The sequence below is a fragment of the Cryptotermes secundus genome, unplaced genomic scaffold (assembly GCF_002891405.2).
Source record: "Cryptotermes secundus unplaced genomic scaffold, Csec_1.0 scaffold7337, whole genome shotgun sequence".
Lineage (NCBI taxonomy): Eukaryota > Metazoa > Arthropoda > Insecta > Blattodea > Kalotermitidae > Cryptotermes > Cryptotermes secundus.
Window position 1 is genome coordinate 1 of NW_019721563.1, and position 17,149 is coordinate 17,149.

General features: G+C 39.7%; 1 long non-coding RNA gene across 1 annotated transcript; it reads right to left on the reverse strand.

The window, feature by feature from the left end:
• Positions 1 to 14,801: 14,801 nt before the first annotated feature.
• On the reverse strand, positions 14,802 to 17,113 carry LOC111875585. Its single transcript, XR_002844750.2, has 3 exons — positions 16,620 to 17,113; positions 15,875 to 16,504; positions 14,802 to 15,004 (listed from the first exon to the last, which is right to left on the reverse strand). It is a non-coding gene; the product is annotated as an uncharacterized LOC111875585 (long non-coding RNA).
• Between the last annotated feature and the right edge of the window lie 36 nt (positions 17,114 to 17,149).

Genomic DNA, 17,149 nt, shown 5'->3' on the forward strand with positions numbered 1-17,149 from the left:
CAAACATAACAGGGTACAACTGATATGGGTGCCGGGGCATGAGGACATTACTGGAAACAAAACAGCAGACCAATTAGGAAAGATTGGAGCTGAACATCCATTCATAGGACCTGAACCAGCCTGTGGCATCTCTATCAGGGACTGGACAAATATGAATCACAAGAAATACTGGGGACCCTTGACTGGACTCAGGCAAGGAAAGGGACTCATATGAGGACCCTCTACTAAACGAGCAAAGGAACTGTTGAAGTTAAACAGGAACCAGATACGATGGGTGGTAGGACAACTTACAGGACACTGTCACCTCGAAGGACACCTCTTCAAACTGGGACTAAGTAACAGTCCAACCTGTGAGAGGTGTCAAGAAGAAAATGAAACAGCCACACATATCCTATGCGAATGCGAGACCTTAGCTTGTTTAAGATTGTGCCACGCAGGTCAGTATTTTATGGATCCAAGTGACTATTTCGATGTCCAAACGTACAAGATCCTGCACTTCATTCAAACTGCAGGATTGTTGAGGGGATAATCAGAAGGGGAGGCACAATAGATCACTGTGGTCGCGATGCAAGGGCCAAGAAGGCCCACCCCTTATGCATTCATTCATTCATTGTATGCTTATCCATTGCCTCAGGAATCTGTTTACCAAGCAGTTGCCTAGTGATAGCCCATGTATCATTGACATGTCTACCAGCTGTTACCAAGCAGCACATGTTCCTTCTTGCGATCATTGCATAGACATATCAAGTACTACAAAACTACTCAACACACTAAACACCACCCATATTGCCATAAAATATAAGTACAGAAATCACAATTGTAGCAGTATAAATAATTCACGGCCATACTTTTACATTATAGATACGATATGAGCAAGAACATCCAGAAGAAAATAGGAAGATATACAAATATGCCCGTCAGTACCAATCACACACAACTAAAAGCCATTTAGTTCTCCCCCTGAAAGTGGTTAAAACATAACACTGCTACCACCCCTGAAAATTACCATTTGTAATTACATTTTATATGTATACATTTTGCTGGTCACAGTAGCCGAGCGGTCTAAGGCATGCACTGTCTTCGCTCGCTCGGAAGCCGGGGATCGTGGGTTCGAATCCCACTAAGGGCATGGATGTTTGTGTGCGTTTTTCTGTGTTTGTCTACAGGTAGAGGCCTTGCGATGAGCTGATCACTCGCCCAAGGAGTCCTACCGAATGTGTAAGATTTAGTAAACCGAAGTGAAACGGAGAGTTTCAAAGTAGGTAGGCCTAGGCCCAAACTGAGGCTGTAGCGCCACAGAAAAAAAATGTATACATTTTATAATTTTATGTCTTTTTAGTATACTTTTCATGTATTCACCCCATCAAAAAAACCTATAACTTAAAGACAGTGAAAAATGGATTAATGTGGTCATACTATCCAACAATAATGTCATACAGGGTTATTCAAAAAGAATGAACCGATTTTATTATGCAATATTTTATTAAAGGAAAGTAATACAAAACTCCAGCCAAGTCACAAGTATTCTACTCACAATCAACTTTTATTTCCTGTCTTACAAGTGTTCAATGTGGACACCACCTGCAGCACAGGCAACATCAATGCGATAAGAGAATTCCTCCCAGGTGCGTATCAGCATATCACGATGCACTGAGTTAATCACTGTTGTTATTCGATGTTTAAGGTCACCGAGGTTAGTGGGTAGCAGTGGAACATAAACGTCATCTTTTACATATCCCCACAGGAAGAAATCACACACAGTGAGGTCTGGGGATCTCACACGCCAAGCACAAAGAGCAAGGTCTTGGGCCCCCTTCCGACCAATCCATCACTGGGGCACTTTTTCTTTTAAAAAAGCTCGGACCATCAGGTGCCAATGGGGCAGTGCTCCATCTTGTTGAAAAATGAAGTCATGCGAATCTTCTTGCAGTGAAGTGAAGAGCCAGTTTTGGAGCATATCGAGATAGGTTTGTCCTGTAACGGTATTTCCTTCAAAGAAAAAGGGACCATAAACCTTGTCCTGAGACATAGCACAGAAGACGTTCACCTTAGGGGAATCTCTTTCGTGCTCAACTGTTTCATGTGGGTGCTCTGTTCCCCAAATACGCACATTGTGATGATTGACTGTGCCGCTCAAGTGAAAAGTCGCTTCATCACCAAAAATTAAATGTGAAATGAAGGTTTCGTCTTCCATAATCTCCAGCATCAAATCGCAAAATTCCATCCGCTTCCTTTTGTCGTCATTGGTAAGTGCACGAACGAACTGCAGTCTGTATGGTTTCAAATGTAGACATACTGTTAGCACATGCCAGACAGTGGATTGAGGGATCGCAAGCTCACGGCTAGCTTGATTTGTTGACTTCCACAGGCTCCTCTCAAACGCAGCACGGATTCTCGCCACTTGTTCCTCCGAGACTCGTGGTCCTCCTGGACTTTTTCCTTTACACATACACCCACTCTCATGAAACTGTCGAAACCACCGTCGAATGTTCTTAGGACAGGGCAGATTAATGCCGAATCACCTTCGAAAAGCACGCTGCACCGTGACAACTGAATTTGTTTTTGCGAACTCGAGAACGCAGAATGCCTTTTGCTGAGGACTCACCATTCCGAGGTTAAACAAACAACTGAACGCTGCCGGAAGAACGACGCGACTTCAGCACCCCTGTGGCAGCCATTCACAACTTAGATAACTCCTCTTTCAAATGGTCACTGACTCATTCCATGACAATGCTTGAGAACTGAAGCAATGCGTCATGAAATCGGTTTATTCTTTTTGAATAACCCTGTATATTTAATGTTTAATTTATAGACACCTGATGATGGTCAGTTAGACTGTTTGCTGTAATAAACTGACTGACTTATTTCTGCATTTCATTTAGTCATTTATTGTATACTATTCAAGCCCATGTTTGTTTTGTGACAGTACAAAATGCTAGAATAGATATTATACATTCATCAGAAATACTTTTAATTGTGATTTATTCTGAGAAGAAGAGTATTCAACATGTGCCATTGATGTCTTTGCAAAACTCTTGGTGCCTGACCTGGTTCAGCATTCCCAGTGTTGCATTTTGTGTGATATAAATTGCATTAATGCCAAGTTTAAATCCTGCTGCCAGTGTTGTGGTAACAGGGGTTTCAAATCCAGATAATATAGGTTTGTTGTGTTCTTGAATGCATAGTTTTCAGGTGTTTGGAAACAAAGTTCTCAGGAAAGTATCTGGTCTTGAGAGATGATGTGAGTGTAAGTACTCATAATGAGGAACATTATGATATATGTATTGCACAACTATTATTGCTAGAATGATGAAATTAAGTAGGGTATAATGGTTTGGACAGATGGAAAAACAACAAATGAATAATATTTTTTGGTAGGGAAGCTATTCAGTTTGGCCATTTGGAAGATTGATGAGGAAATGAGAGGTAAAACAAGCACTAGGTCACCATTCCATAAATACCAAGAAGAGGTGATGCTTCTATTTTAACTTGTCAGTGTGGAGTGCTATGCATTGCATGCTTTGCACATGCCATCCATCACTATTTTGTGGACTACTTCTGTTTTGTGTTTCTATCATACAATTAGTATTTGAGCTACATGAGTTTTGTTCGCACATCTTCCAAGATGAAGGCCCATGCTAATATTTATTATGTGTATTGACCAGATTTATCAATTCTGTATTCAGTAAGTTATCTTGGAAATTTGTCAGTTATAATTCAGCTATTAATAGATGTGGCATTGACTATTAAAGATTTATCGATTGTGAAATTGTAGGTGTTCTGAATGAATGTTTCTCTAATTCTGAAAACAGTAATATTGATTCAGATAATTAATCTGTTAGTGATGTTTATGTAACAGAAGCAATTGATGGTAGTGAACCTGAAGATATTATTGATTGAGGTGGGGGTGAAGACACGTCAAATTATGTGGTGCAAAGGGAATGTTTAATGTATATCTGGACTGCAAAATGTAGCCAGAAATATTTGTGAAGTGATCAAGATATGAAAGTTATTCTTTACAATTGAAATACATAATTGCTACACTGAACAGTGTATGAAATCAAGGGGAATGTTGTTTTCATTCAGATCAAGGCTAAGAGGGTTGATCCATATCATGGTAATCAAAACCTACTTCCAGGTCCAGTTTTAAAAAAATGCCACTAAAGCAATGCCCATTTTTTAGCTGTCACTTCACTGGACCAGTTTGCGTCAGTATGCAGATTTTTACATTTCAGTAATAAACATAGTTCACAACATACCAAGTGTAACCGCACCATTGAAATCCTTCCCCTCCCCCCTCTTTTATTTCAGTAGTTTATAAAGTAGACAATAAGAATTATGAAGAAACAAAGGTTTAAGACACTCAGTCAGAACAAGCAGTAGGCGATGAGCAGATAGACCGAACTTGCGCGGACAAGGACATCTGCTAGTCCTTGCATCCAAGCATCTGGTGTTGTTTTCGAAAAGGGCAGAAATGATACTTCTAGGAACCCCACTGAGTTTCTTTAGAAATTGAGAATTTGACTTACAGTGGCAAGTCACTTTGAGAATTCGAGAAGTGACAGTTCCTACCAGCCGTAAGTCAAAAGTGGGAGTGCCAGGAGATCATTAGCGACCCCTCATAAGTTGCATCGATGTCAATTTTTCCGTTTGGTCTTTTAGGCCGATACTCCCTCTAAAACAATCGGTCATTGGCCGGAACCAAAATTAAGCCAACTCCTCTTATTTGAATCAGCCTATCCGGGAAATTAGGAGGAGAGGAGAATAGGCAGATACAATTCAGTTAGGACCTTTGGCTCGGCAGAGAGTCCAGTTTAAGATTTGAGTCTGCTACAAACTTTTGAACTTGTCGGAGGCAAACCCCGCGATTATACTTGCTTGTTAAGTTAAATAATTCTTAGAAGTGAAAAATTTTGCCCATAACTTAAAAGAGATCTAGCTTAATCCATAAGCAGAATGTTTAAGTCAACCTTATTGGGTAATTTGAGCAAGTGCAACACCGGCTGCTTGAATGCCGAAACTAAATCTGATTGTGTGGATTTATACAGCCGAGTGACTGTAAGAAAAGTAATAAAGTGTTCTAGTGGTACAGTGCATTGTGTTGGTTAGAAGTGCTTCACCCTCACTTGTCCGAGCCTGACCCGTAGCCGACCTGAGGAGAGACTCATCGCCAGGAGCTAGTCAAACCCATCGGCAGCTTCCACCCACTCATGCCTTCCCTCCTTTATAATGAATCACAAACCGCACCTAGCTGTTTGCTGGTGCCCATTACATCAAGTCCCATCCTGAAATTCCAACCCCGGTAATCTCAATGGGAGGAGGAAGCGGTGGAGCCTGGTCAAGCCGGAACCAGCCACGACCTAACAACTTCAGCAGCGGCAGCACCAGGTAGGGCAGTCAAAGTGACGACAAATGTAAGGCGAACAAGACAGACGGTAAAAAAAAGGTGACAACCAACTTGTGGGCTAGAAGCCTCAAGGGAGAACGGTTAAACAAGGTCCATAAAAGCTGTTTTCAATGTATTGTATAATAATATACCTCAGACACAAATTTCAGACTTTGTATTTGCCTAAGCAGGATATTTCTGTTGAAGAATCTCTGACTTTTGTGGGAAAGGATGCCGCTCATTTTGCCAACAACTGCCAGTTGTTATCATAATTTAGTAAAAAAAAAAACATTTAAGCTTTGCGTGTCCAGCGCTGGGTACTCGTAGTCCTTCATTTTGCAGACAGGGAAAAAGACAAAACACTGAACTCGTCTTTGATCTCAAGGGACACAAATAAAACAATGGCAATTGCCTCGGAACTTGTGGAACTTTACTAGGAAATGGGGTACACAGTCTAAATGGACAGTTTCTTTAAATTCTCATCTTTGTTTCAGAAGTCAGAGGTGTTCATAGACTATGTTGGAATGTTGAGGCTGATTAGAAAGGGTGCTCCTAAGAAACTGAAAGAGAAGTTGAAGAAAGGAGAGCTGATATTTTTGGCATTCTGAATCAATCTCATGGATTAAGTTGAATAACAGAAGAAATGTCACCATGATACCCATATTTCATACCGATGAGACAAGGGAAGTGACAGCACAAAGGGAACTGGAAAAAGTGAAACTTGTAGCAACCACTTTATGGGGATGTGGACTGGAAGGACCAGCTCCTCCAGAGTTATCTCAGAGAGGGAAAGAAAACATATAAATTGAATATGAAGACGTTCAGAATGTTGCCGAAAATGTATGCATTGAATTCTCTGTTCACTTGTAAAAGGAATAGAGCTGATGCAGGCTCTTCTAGCAAATCATGGAACTAGAGTTGAGAGGAAGTGGCCTGGAAGACATTCATCTGAGAACACTATGCCATGCTTGATATGAAGACATTTCTTGGAAAAGATTCCACCTACTGAAAAGAAAGCCAGGCCACAAAAGAGATGTACTGTTGTAAACAGACGGAAAGGAAAGAGGCATTGTTTTGGTATCCTGACTATGAAGCAAGACTGCATTGGAGAACGCTTCAGAATATATCGCATGGAACTCAACTTGTAATATACATACTTTCCCAAACTTTTCATAGTAAATTTTTGCATATATACCATTCAGTTTCGTATTATTACATGATGGCTGAAAGCCAAACAAGAAGAGGAGGCCTTTGCTAGGCAACGGCACAGCGAAGACGTTTCCATGGCAGCAGATAGTGATGTAACAATAGAAGATGTGGTGTTTTCGGTTCATGCACCCACAGCAAGGAAGTCACACTTGAGTTTCATTTTTCGTAGCCTCTACCTGGCAGCGACTAGTGAACAAACGGAAGATTTTGTGTGTGATATAATTGTAGTCATCTGTAGGGTAAAGTAAGATACAGTTGTCCCTTTGCTTAACTAATTAAGCACGACACCCTGAAGGCATGGGGAGGAGTGGATGTATAGATCCAAATTTTCTTGACCTCGGCACTAGCTGGAGGTACGTGATAAGCTTCACGTCCTGACCGCTTTACCCCCAGGGTAAGAGTGCCCAGTTGGATAGGAAGTTGGGTGGACTTCAGAGCCTGTCTAGACGACATGGAGAAGAGAGAATTCTTGATCCTACCAGGACTCAAACTCCGACCCCTTGCTCGTCCAGTCTGTAGCCAGTCGCTATTCTGACTGCTCTATCCCAACTCCTGTAGTGATCGTTAAAGTGTGTAAATCAGTGAGACTGTTACAGTTGTTTGTAGTTACAAGTTTTAAGCATTCAGTATATCCCGTTACCAGTCCAAATCCTTTGTCTAGTCACTAACACATGACAGTTTGTATTAGTGTTACTGTTAGTGCTGAGAAATTCTGTGGTGCTTGGACTATAAGACATGAGTCTGGAGTGATGAATTGCATTATTATCAGCCTAGTAACTTTTGGGTTTCAATTGTATTGTTTATCAAGAGCTAGGTGCATCTTAGTGTTTTGTGCTCTTGAAATTAGAAATGTGTTGTGCCTCGTAACTGAAATTTTGCTTCTCTTCATTTCAATATCTTTTCAACAGAAGCCAAACATTTTATGAAAATTATTCCAAGGTGACCCTCAAAAAATAATTCTTAACATTTTTATAGTGCAAGTTCCTTCAAAATCTGTTGGAAAATATTGAAATTGTGACTAGTTTCAAGTCAGCACTATTTTGCATACCTAAATTTAATTCCTCAGTGGAAACTGCTGCTGCAGCATGTTAGAGCCCGGTGCATAAATCCTACTGTGTTCAAGGGTTAAAATGCATCAGGGCAGCCTGTCATGTAATATGTATGTCCAAACTCTTCTCTGAGTGCTAGTTGATGGATTAGCAGATGCAGCATTAATACCTCCTCTTAATTCTGCATATTGTATGCTGCAGTCAGCATATGCTGGTGACATGAATGCATGTGTTTCCCTCAAACTGTGGTGTACTGTTTCTGACACATCTGTTAGTTTGTTTCTGGGCCGCGCCATAGCTCAAGCGGTTAATCACTGGCTTCCCACTGCGGTGGCCCAAGTTCGATCCCGGGTCTGGTCAAATGGGATTTGAGGTGGACAGAGTGGCGCTGGGGCGGGTTTTCTCCGAGTACTTCAGTTTCCCCTGTCAATCTTCATTCCACCAAATTCTCCATCATCATAATCACCCAGGGCAGGTACAATAGGCCAATCAGTGGCCGCCGTGCCGAGTGAACCCAGCTGGACTCCACCCCCTATTAAGCGATTTTTTTAGATTGGTTCTGATTTTCTTGATGCAGCTCTAACATTTTCATTACAAAAGTTACACACAAAATGCATATTGGCATATTCCACATTAATAAATCATATTGACCCAGTTTATTGATATCACTGCTTTGCCGTTGGAAATGAATGCAGTATGTGAGCTATGTTATATAACATTATAAAGATTCTACCATGTGGACACACAAAATAGATGAAGACTAAAATACCTTAACTCTTAAACAATGGCAAATCTCAAGGCTGTTTTGTCCACTTTCTGCTCCAATTTATGTTCTCAATAAGCAATTTAAGTCTGGCCATAGAACTTTAAATCAGTCTATATGTGTATTTACAGAATGGGTTTCAATTATACAGATTGGCCCAGATGTCAGTTAACATAAATTATTCTTTTGTATTAAAGTGACTACTTACATTTAAACCTGTGAACAGTTGTATGAGTTAGCTACATGTGTTGTTTCTAATTCAGTTTCTCCAGTTCCTTGCAGGTAGCTTGCAGTAACATTGTGCCTTTTAGTTAGTTTCTTGAGGTGGGGAGAGGCTGAATCCACTTGGTACATCAGCCACTAATTGGCCTATTGTACCAGCCCTGGATGATAGATGATGAGTATGGAGATTTCAGTGGAATGAGAACTGACAGGTGAAACTGAAATACTCTGAGCAAACTTGCCCCAGTACCATGTTGTCCACCACAAATCCCACATGATTTGGCCTGTAATCGAACTCGGTATCACGGTGAGAAGCCAGCAACCAACCACCTGAGCTATGGTGCAACCCTAACATTGTGCCTTAGTTCCTTTTAATTGTCTCCAGCGTTTCATTATTGTTTGTTACTATCAGTTGTAAGTTAACTGAATATCAATACATTTTTCTTTTACAAAATTGGTGGAAACATGATAAAAAGTATGCTACAATTATTGAAATGTTTCTTAATGAATTGTAAATCAAGAAATCTTTTCAAAACAGCTCAGATTTAAATCACGTACAAGTCCTTAATGAGAAGGCCACTGAAGGCCAAAACACAGTTATGCCACTCAATTTGTAGAATTATATCACATTGTTTTGAGTTGTGCAGTAAACATGGAGGATCTCACTTCAAGCAATTTTTGTAAATTCAGTGAGTAATAAAGAACTTTCTCATATATTTCAGTATACATTTTCTAACCACTTAACTGTCTTTTGGGCCATCCTGTTTGTTTGTTGGACCTCATGTGTAATTATAATACTGACTGACTATTGCAATCCTTTGGTAATTTTATGCAATGAACAGAACTGATGGAACAATGAATGCTGTGCCTGCTGGGTATACCCAGCAGGCCCAGCAGTATAACACACGCAGTCACAGGAGCAAGACACAACACAAAGCACAATACACACANCTAATTTCTATATGTTTGGAAGGCTCAAATCACACTTGCAAGGCATGCGGTTTGTGGATGACGATGCCATCATCCACACTGTTGTGGAGTGGATATGCTGCCAACCACAAGCCTGTTTTGAAAAGGGCATCAGGATGGTTCCAGAACGTTGGAAAAAAATGTGTTGACTCCAGAGGGGAGTACATTGAAGACTGACATGTGCAAGTAAGTGTTTGGCAATTATGGTTTAAAAAAATCAGTCCTGGTCATATTTGAACCACCTTGTATTTTTCACAAGAAAAAGTTAAGATCTGTAGTTTCTTAAATAGATCTCTACAGGAATTACGGGATTTGACATCCATCATGTTTCTAACAATTTTCTTTTGCCTTGTAAATACCTTTTTATTGTCAGATGAATTACCCCACATAATTATTCCATACTTCATTAAAGAGTGAAAGTAAGCAAAATAGATTGATTTGAGAGTGTCAACATTACTAATATGTAACATGAATCTAACTGCATAACATGCTCTACTTAACTTTGGAATCAACAGATCAATATGGTTTTTCCAGATTAAATGATTATGAATTTGCAAACCAAGGAATTTTGTGTTTACTCCCTATTCTATATATTTATCATCATATCCTATGTTAAATGGATATTGTGGTGAGTTTATTGTTATAAATTTTATTACATTTGTTTTTTCTAGGTTCAGGGACAGCTTGTTTGCAGAAAACCATTTAGTCATTTGCGAAAGAACCTTGTTTGATAACATGCAGAAATCATCGAAATTTTTACCAGAAATTATAACAATAGAGTCTGCAAATATTATAGGCATTGATGAGATCCTTAGTGTAGGAGGGAGGTCGTTTATATAAATTATGAAATTTGCTATTATTAAAATTATAATTTGAGTTAGCATCCATATAAAATTCTGATTACCAACTTATGAAGGGTCATGATAAAATGGCATGTCTAAATTTATGTTTTTAAAAGTTTTGTGTAATATTGCTGCTGTTTTATATTTGTTAATAGTGACTGATGAGGTCCATTTTCACCTCAACAGATGTGTTATCAAACAGAATTTTCAGTACTGGCCAAAGTGCAGCTGCATAAACAACAGTTGGAATTCTTTCATGCATTGGCATATCAAATTTGAGCCAAAAATTCTTCCATATGCATAATAGACTGTGAATTGAAGAATGTTTTGACAGCAGCCACATATTGAGTCATGTATCTGTTTGCTGTGATAGCTGAAACCATATATATGTAGAACTTCCCCTGGTATGGCACTGCATTCCAAAACAGCCAACCCCAATGGCAAACCCTGTACTTCTTATTAGAAGTGTCATTCGTCTGATCCAGGAGGGTACAAGAATATTGTAACGTGAATGGCACAACAGGAAGTAGGGGTCACGTGAACTCTATGTTTCTGCAAGTGATGTCACATGCCCCCACTCCTTCCATCACTATGCAACGCTCAGTAAACACCCCTCACTACTAGGCTGTGACATCACGCAACAGGAGAGGCCATGCAGGGACTGTTGCTAGGCAATCGATAAACACAGTGTCACGCAACAGTGGTAGCTATCATGTAACTGTTTTCTGTGGTCATTGCGGAAGCTACATAATGAGGAATATTTGTCAGAGAGAGAGAGTTACTAGTATTGAGTATGAGTGTTCGGTATCCAGTATAATATTATATTTAAGCATCCTGTTGCACTCTATACGATAAATGATATAATGATACAAATTCCGTTGCTGCTGTTATTCTTTACTACGTGTAGTAGAACACACGTAGTAAAGAATAACAGCGGCACGCATACAAGAAGACTACACAGGATAACACCTATACAGTGTGGGAACAAGAACTAGCCGCTACAGCACTTTTAGACATAGGGCGAGTAACCCTAACAATTTTAAATTTGGAATTTGGAGAAAAAAAAATTTTAAAGGATTTTAAAATTAGAACTAAAGATTTTATAGTGCTACTACAGGTATGTCAGAATTAACGTGTGTAAAGTGATCTACATCCAGACAGATATCAACGAAGTAGATGTTGATAGTAACAAGGAAAGTGTTTTAAATGTTAAATTTTGAGCTGAGTGCAGTGTGACAGCGACGTGTCATACACCTGATGATGGCCGTCTGTGGCCAAAACATGTAGTGTGGGTGAACAAGATCAAGGACACATAATATATTGTTTGCACTTGGGACGGAATTTGTATCATTATATCATTTATCCAGTATAAGTTGAAGTATTGAGACAGTCCCCATTGAAGAGAGTGGGAGCCCAGCATTCACTGAGAGGTAGTTGAACAGCAATTGAGATACTGGATGGTATAAGACTAAGACTGTATAAGTGTAAAAGTGAAGAAGGGTAAATATTCGCTACATCCCTGAATGGTGTGAAGTTATTTGTCATGTGACATACCCAACACGCGACAACTGGTGTTGTCAGAAGTGGGATACAAACTTAAACATGAAGACCACAAAAGAAATGGATATACAGCAGTTGTTGGAACTACTGATGGCCAAGATAGACGCAAAGACAAAGGCCATGGAAGAAAATGCAAGCCATTTAAGCCAAAACGAGAGCAACCACAGCAAAAACGGCCGCCATACAGAAAGGGATGGACACCAACCACAAGAAGATGGTGACCAAACCCAAACCAGAAATAGGCAGAAAGACGATGGCCTACCGGGAAACGACGGAGGCGTGTCTAGAAGAGGAAAAGCTGACCTCAGTGGACAGGAAACCTGAGGCAGCAGAACGAGAGGTCCCTGTAGAAGACACCACAGTGATGCTGGTCAGAGAACCAAAGAAGATGAAACAGCGTAGGGACCAAAAACAGGCCGCGGAGCACTGCTGCCAGAAACCAAAGAATTTGACATGGGAAAAGTGTGGATCCCAGGAAAGACTGGCCATCACCCACAAAGGGACAAGCCGCCATTCGAAAGTGACATAGCAGACAAAGGGGACCAGCAGAAACATGTCCAGTCACCCAAGAATTGCCTGGAGCAAGAGAAGCGTTGGTAGGAGAAACTATACCAGGACCAAGTATGAGGAAAGAATCTGAAGACTCAGAGAAAGAGTGCGGCACGGCATGTCCTCAGGTTGCGGATGGAGGAGACATCCTCCAGGTTTGGAAGGAAGCTGCAAATATATTGAATAAGCAGTCGTGAACAGCTGACAATGTGTGGTCCTCCAGCTTGGTGGTTGGGTGTTGGGCTAACAACTCCTCACATATAAAATAATCTTGTTATGAAAGTTTTCAAGAAGCCTCGGACTTGGATGGATCCTCTGGAAAATCGATCTAAGCTAAATAAAACGGATATGAGATTTGGTACAAGGAATGTTTGAAGTATGCATAGGGCAGGTTCGCTGAGGGCAGTGGTGGAAGAAATCTTAAAATATAAGTTAGATTTAGTGGGGGTACAGCAGGTCAGATGGGGCGGAGGTGGCATTGCACGAGCAAGGGAATATACATTTTCCTATGGAAAGGGGAATGAAAATCATGAATTGGGTACAGGTTTTTTTGTACATAAGAGAATCATATCAGCAGTTAAGAGGGTGGAGTTCGTTAGTGATAGGAAGTCATATGTAATACTGAAAGGTCGCTGGTGTGATATCATTGTTACGAATGTTCAAACCGCAACAGAAGATAAAATTGATTACCTAAAGGATAGGTTCTATGAAGAACTGGAACATGTATTTGATAAATTCCCGAAGTACCCTATGAAGATTTTGCTAGGAGATTTCAATGCCAAAGTAGGGAGGGAAGACATTTTCAAACCAACAACTGGGAATGAGAGTTTGCATGAAATTAGTAATGCTAATGGAGTTAGAGTAGTAAACTTTGCCACATCAAAATATCTTACTGTCAAAAGTACAATGTTCCCACATCCATAAATTTACTTGGACATCTCCTGATGGGAAGATACACAATCAAATAGACCATATTTTGATTGATAGGAGACGGCATTCAAGTATACTTAATGTCCGATCATTCAGGACAGCAGATTGTGATACTGACCACTGCTTGGTGGTGGCAAGGGTTAGGGAAAGACTGGCAGTGATCACAGAAACAACTCACAGAGTTCATAAGGAGAGGTTCAACCTCAAGATATTAAATGAGGTAGAGGGCAAAGAGCAGTATCGTGTTGAAATCTCAAATAGGTTTGTGGCCTTGGAAAACTTGGACACTGAGGTGAATGTTAATAAAGTGCATAAGCCATGGTTCAATGAAGGATGCTCAAAATTATTAGACCAAAGAAAGCAAGCCAAATTGCAATGGTTACAGGATCCAAGCGAAATACATAGGGATAATTTGGACAATATAAGATGCAAAACCAGCAGACATTTCAGGAATAAAAAGAGGGAATATCTGAAAGACAAAATTGATGAGCATTCAATGAACAGTAAGAACAGGAATATTAGAGACCTGTATAGAGGAATAAATGACTTTAACAAGGGTTACCAGCCTAGCAGTAACTTAGTGAAGGATGAAAACGGTGATCTGCTTGCAGATTCCCACAACATTTTGAATAGGTGGAGGAACTACTTCTCTCAGTTATTGAATATACATAGGGTCAGTGATGTTGGGCAGACAGAACTTGATACAGCTGAGCCCTTAATACTTGTTCCTAGCCCTTTTGAGTTTGAAAGCGCTATTGCAAAACTGAAAAGGTATAAATCGCCAGGTAGTGATCAAAATCAGGCAGAACTTTTTCAAGCAGGAGGCGAAATATTACGTTCTAAGATCCACAATCTAATTCTATTTGGCATAAGGAAAAATTGCCTGATCAGTGGAAGGAGTCTATTATTGTACCAGTTCACAAGAAGGGTGATAAAACTGACTGTAGTAATTATCAGGGATATCACTGCTATTAACTTCATATAAAATTTTGTCCAATGTTTCACGGTAAAGTCCATATACGAGGGGATATCCAAAAGAAACCGAACTTATTTTTTTTTAAATTTATTTATTCAAATTTTAAGCACAAACCTTCAAACCCCTTCAAAGTACTCTCCACTTACACTAATACACTTGTCTAGTCTTTTATTCCATTTTTCAAAACATTGTCTAAATTCATCTAATGAGATGCCTGACAGTGCCTCCGTCATTTTTTCCTTCACCTCAGCAACATCAGTAAAACGCTTTCCTTTCATGTCTCTTTTCATTCGAGGAAACAAAAAAAAGCTTTGATCATTTCGGGACTCTTCTTTCAAAGCACAGCATGCTTCCACGCACCTTGTTTTTGTTCAGCAGTCAGCAGTCGTGGCACGGGTGGCAGCCACCCGTTTCATTCCAAAATCTTCTGTCAAAATTCGCTGAACTGAGCTCAGAGTCACTCCCGACAGCTCCACAATTCCTTCAATGGTCCGTCGTCGATCTTCCCTGATGATTTCACGAAGTTTTCACCATTTTCATGTGTTCGGGCTGTGGAAGGACGACCAGAACGAGGTTTGTCATCAATTGATATTTCAACAATTTTTAAACGGGAAAATCAGTCAAATACTTGAGTTTTCCCCATAGCACCATCCTTGTACGCAGTTTTTAACATTTCAAGACATTCTGTTCCACAATTCCCAAGCAAAAAGGAGAATTTCACAGCCGCATGCCCTTCACGAAAACCAGCCATTACAAAAACGACAATCACACAAAACAGTTGTCACTATAAACTCTGCCGAAACTAGTCCTTACCTTCTGAAGCAACGGTAGTCGGCTTATTGACACAGGAATGATAGCTCTAAGCGCTCATAGCTGCAAAAGGCTGTACTACAAAAGCTCTGCCCCCAAAAAATTAGTTCGGTTTATTTTGGGTACCCCATCGTATATGAAACATTTTCAACAGTGTCTCAATTTCTATTATAAACTGAGACAAATTGATCACATTTACTAAAAGTCAGGTCATTAACGAAAAAAAATCATGTTATGTCAATAGCGTGTGTTTTCTTCCACCTTCATGACAATGGAAGCACCAGGAATTCTAGTTAAGAACACTGCCAGCTGCAAGGTTGGCTGAGGCAGGCAGGCAGGCAGGCAGGCAGGCAGGCAGGCACATAAGAAATAAGAATAAAAAACCAGGTTTATTCATGCTGAAGAATAGCCATGCACACAGGAATCGAGGCTAAGGCAAGCGGATGCAGACATCCAAGATTCATCAGGATACTGTCACTTGAAGGGAAAAATCGCTGAAACAAATCAGATATGTTAACGAAAATTCAACATGTACCACATGGAAATTAGGACTAAACGAACAGAAGAATTTAGTTGTCTCCTAGAGAAGGGAATGCTGATATACGCTACCTCGTAAATGATGGAAGATTGTGGAGGTAAAATTTCCACTGTCACTATGACCACATATGTCTCTGTTACGTACTCTGTAGTAGATCAATTTTCTCCAACACCCTTCACCAGTTTCCAATAATTTGCCTGCTCATTCGGTCTGAAATTACACATTCCGGCTGACTTCTATTCAGGGTGACAAGGACTACCACAACCAGCAACTTCCCATTCTATATTAGTCTCCAGAATATGGCCTGAAGGACAACAAATGCACTTGCTTCACAGAAATATATATTGACGTGCAGCTAAAACATAAGAATGACAAATGTTATTTACCCTCACTATAAGAGGGAACATTGTACAACCAAATATGTACCTAAATTATTCTTTAACAGCCATCAAATTCCATTATAATTTAAATCAACTACTACATCACATTTTCTTATCTTACAATAATAAGTGAAAAATTTCATGCAAACCAAACAGTGAGCATTTTTACTTCCTTTGTCAAATGGAAGCCACATGCATAATTGGTAAGAATAATGACGATAGCATAGATGGCAGAGAAGAAAGAAAATCACGCCGGCTCGAAGAGGAAGCTACAAGTGGGATGAGGCACAAAAGCATGTGTCACTTCGAGGATGAACCCATCTGCAAAACAACCACATGTACCTTAAACCAAAAATTTATTGCTTGAAAATTAAGTCTAAAAGAAGAGAAAAACTAATATAACTCATATAAAGTATTTTGCTGCTCTTCAACTTACCTAAAAAGTGATGTCATGGTCTGGCAGTGACATTTCCACTGTCATTCAGATGCACTTGTGCTATGTATCATGACCAGTACTGGATCCATTTTCTTCATATCTCAACAACACAACACAACACATCACTGAAGCATTTCCATATTCATTGTCACATTTGTTTCATGGCAACACAGTTTATATAAGGCTGATGCAAAAACTACAAGCATCAATCTCCTTCGAGGTCTTCTAATTCTCCAAGATTTCACCTGAAGAAAAGAATCAGTCACTCAATGCCTCGAAATATATGACGCTCCACTAAGACATCATAATATTAAATAAATAATTATCTTAATTATATCAGAGAACAGTTAATGTTAAATATGTATGTCAAGCATTTTTAACAATGATTCAATTTCCATTATAACATGAGTCAAATTGATCACATTTACTTAAAGTCTAGTCATTAACTGAAAAAAAATCATGTTATGTAAAGAGTGGGTGTTTCATTCTACCCACATGCAAATGGAAGCACCAGGAATTCTAGTTAAGAA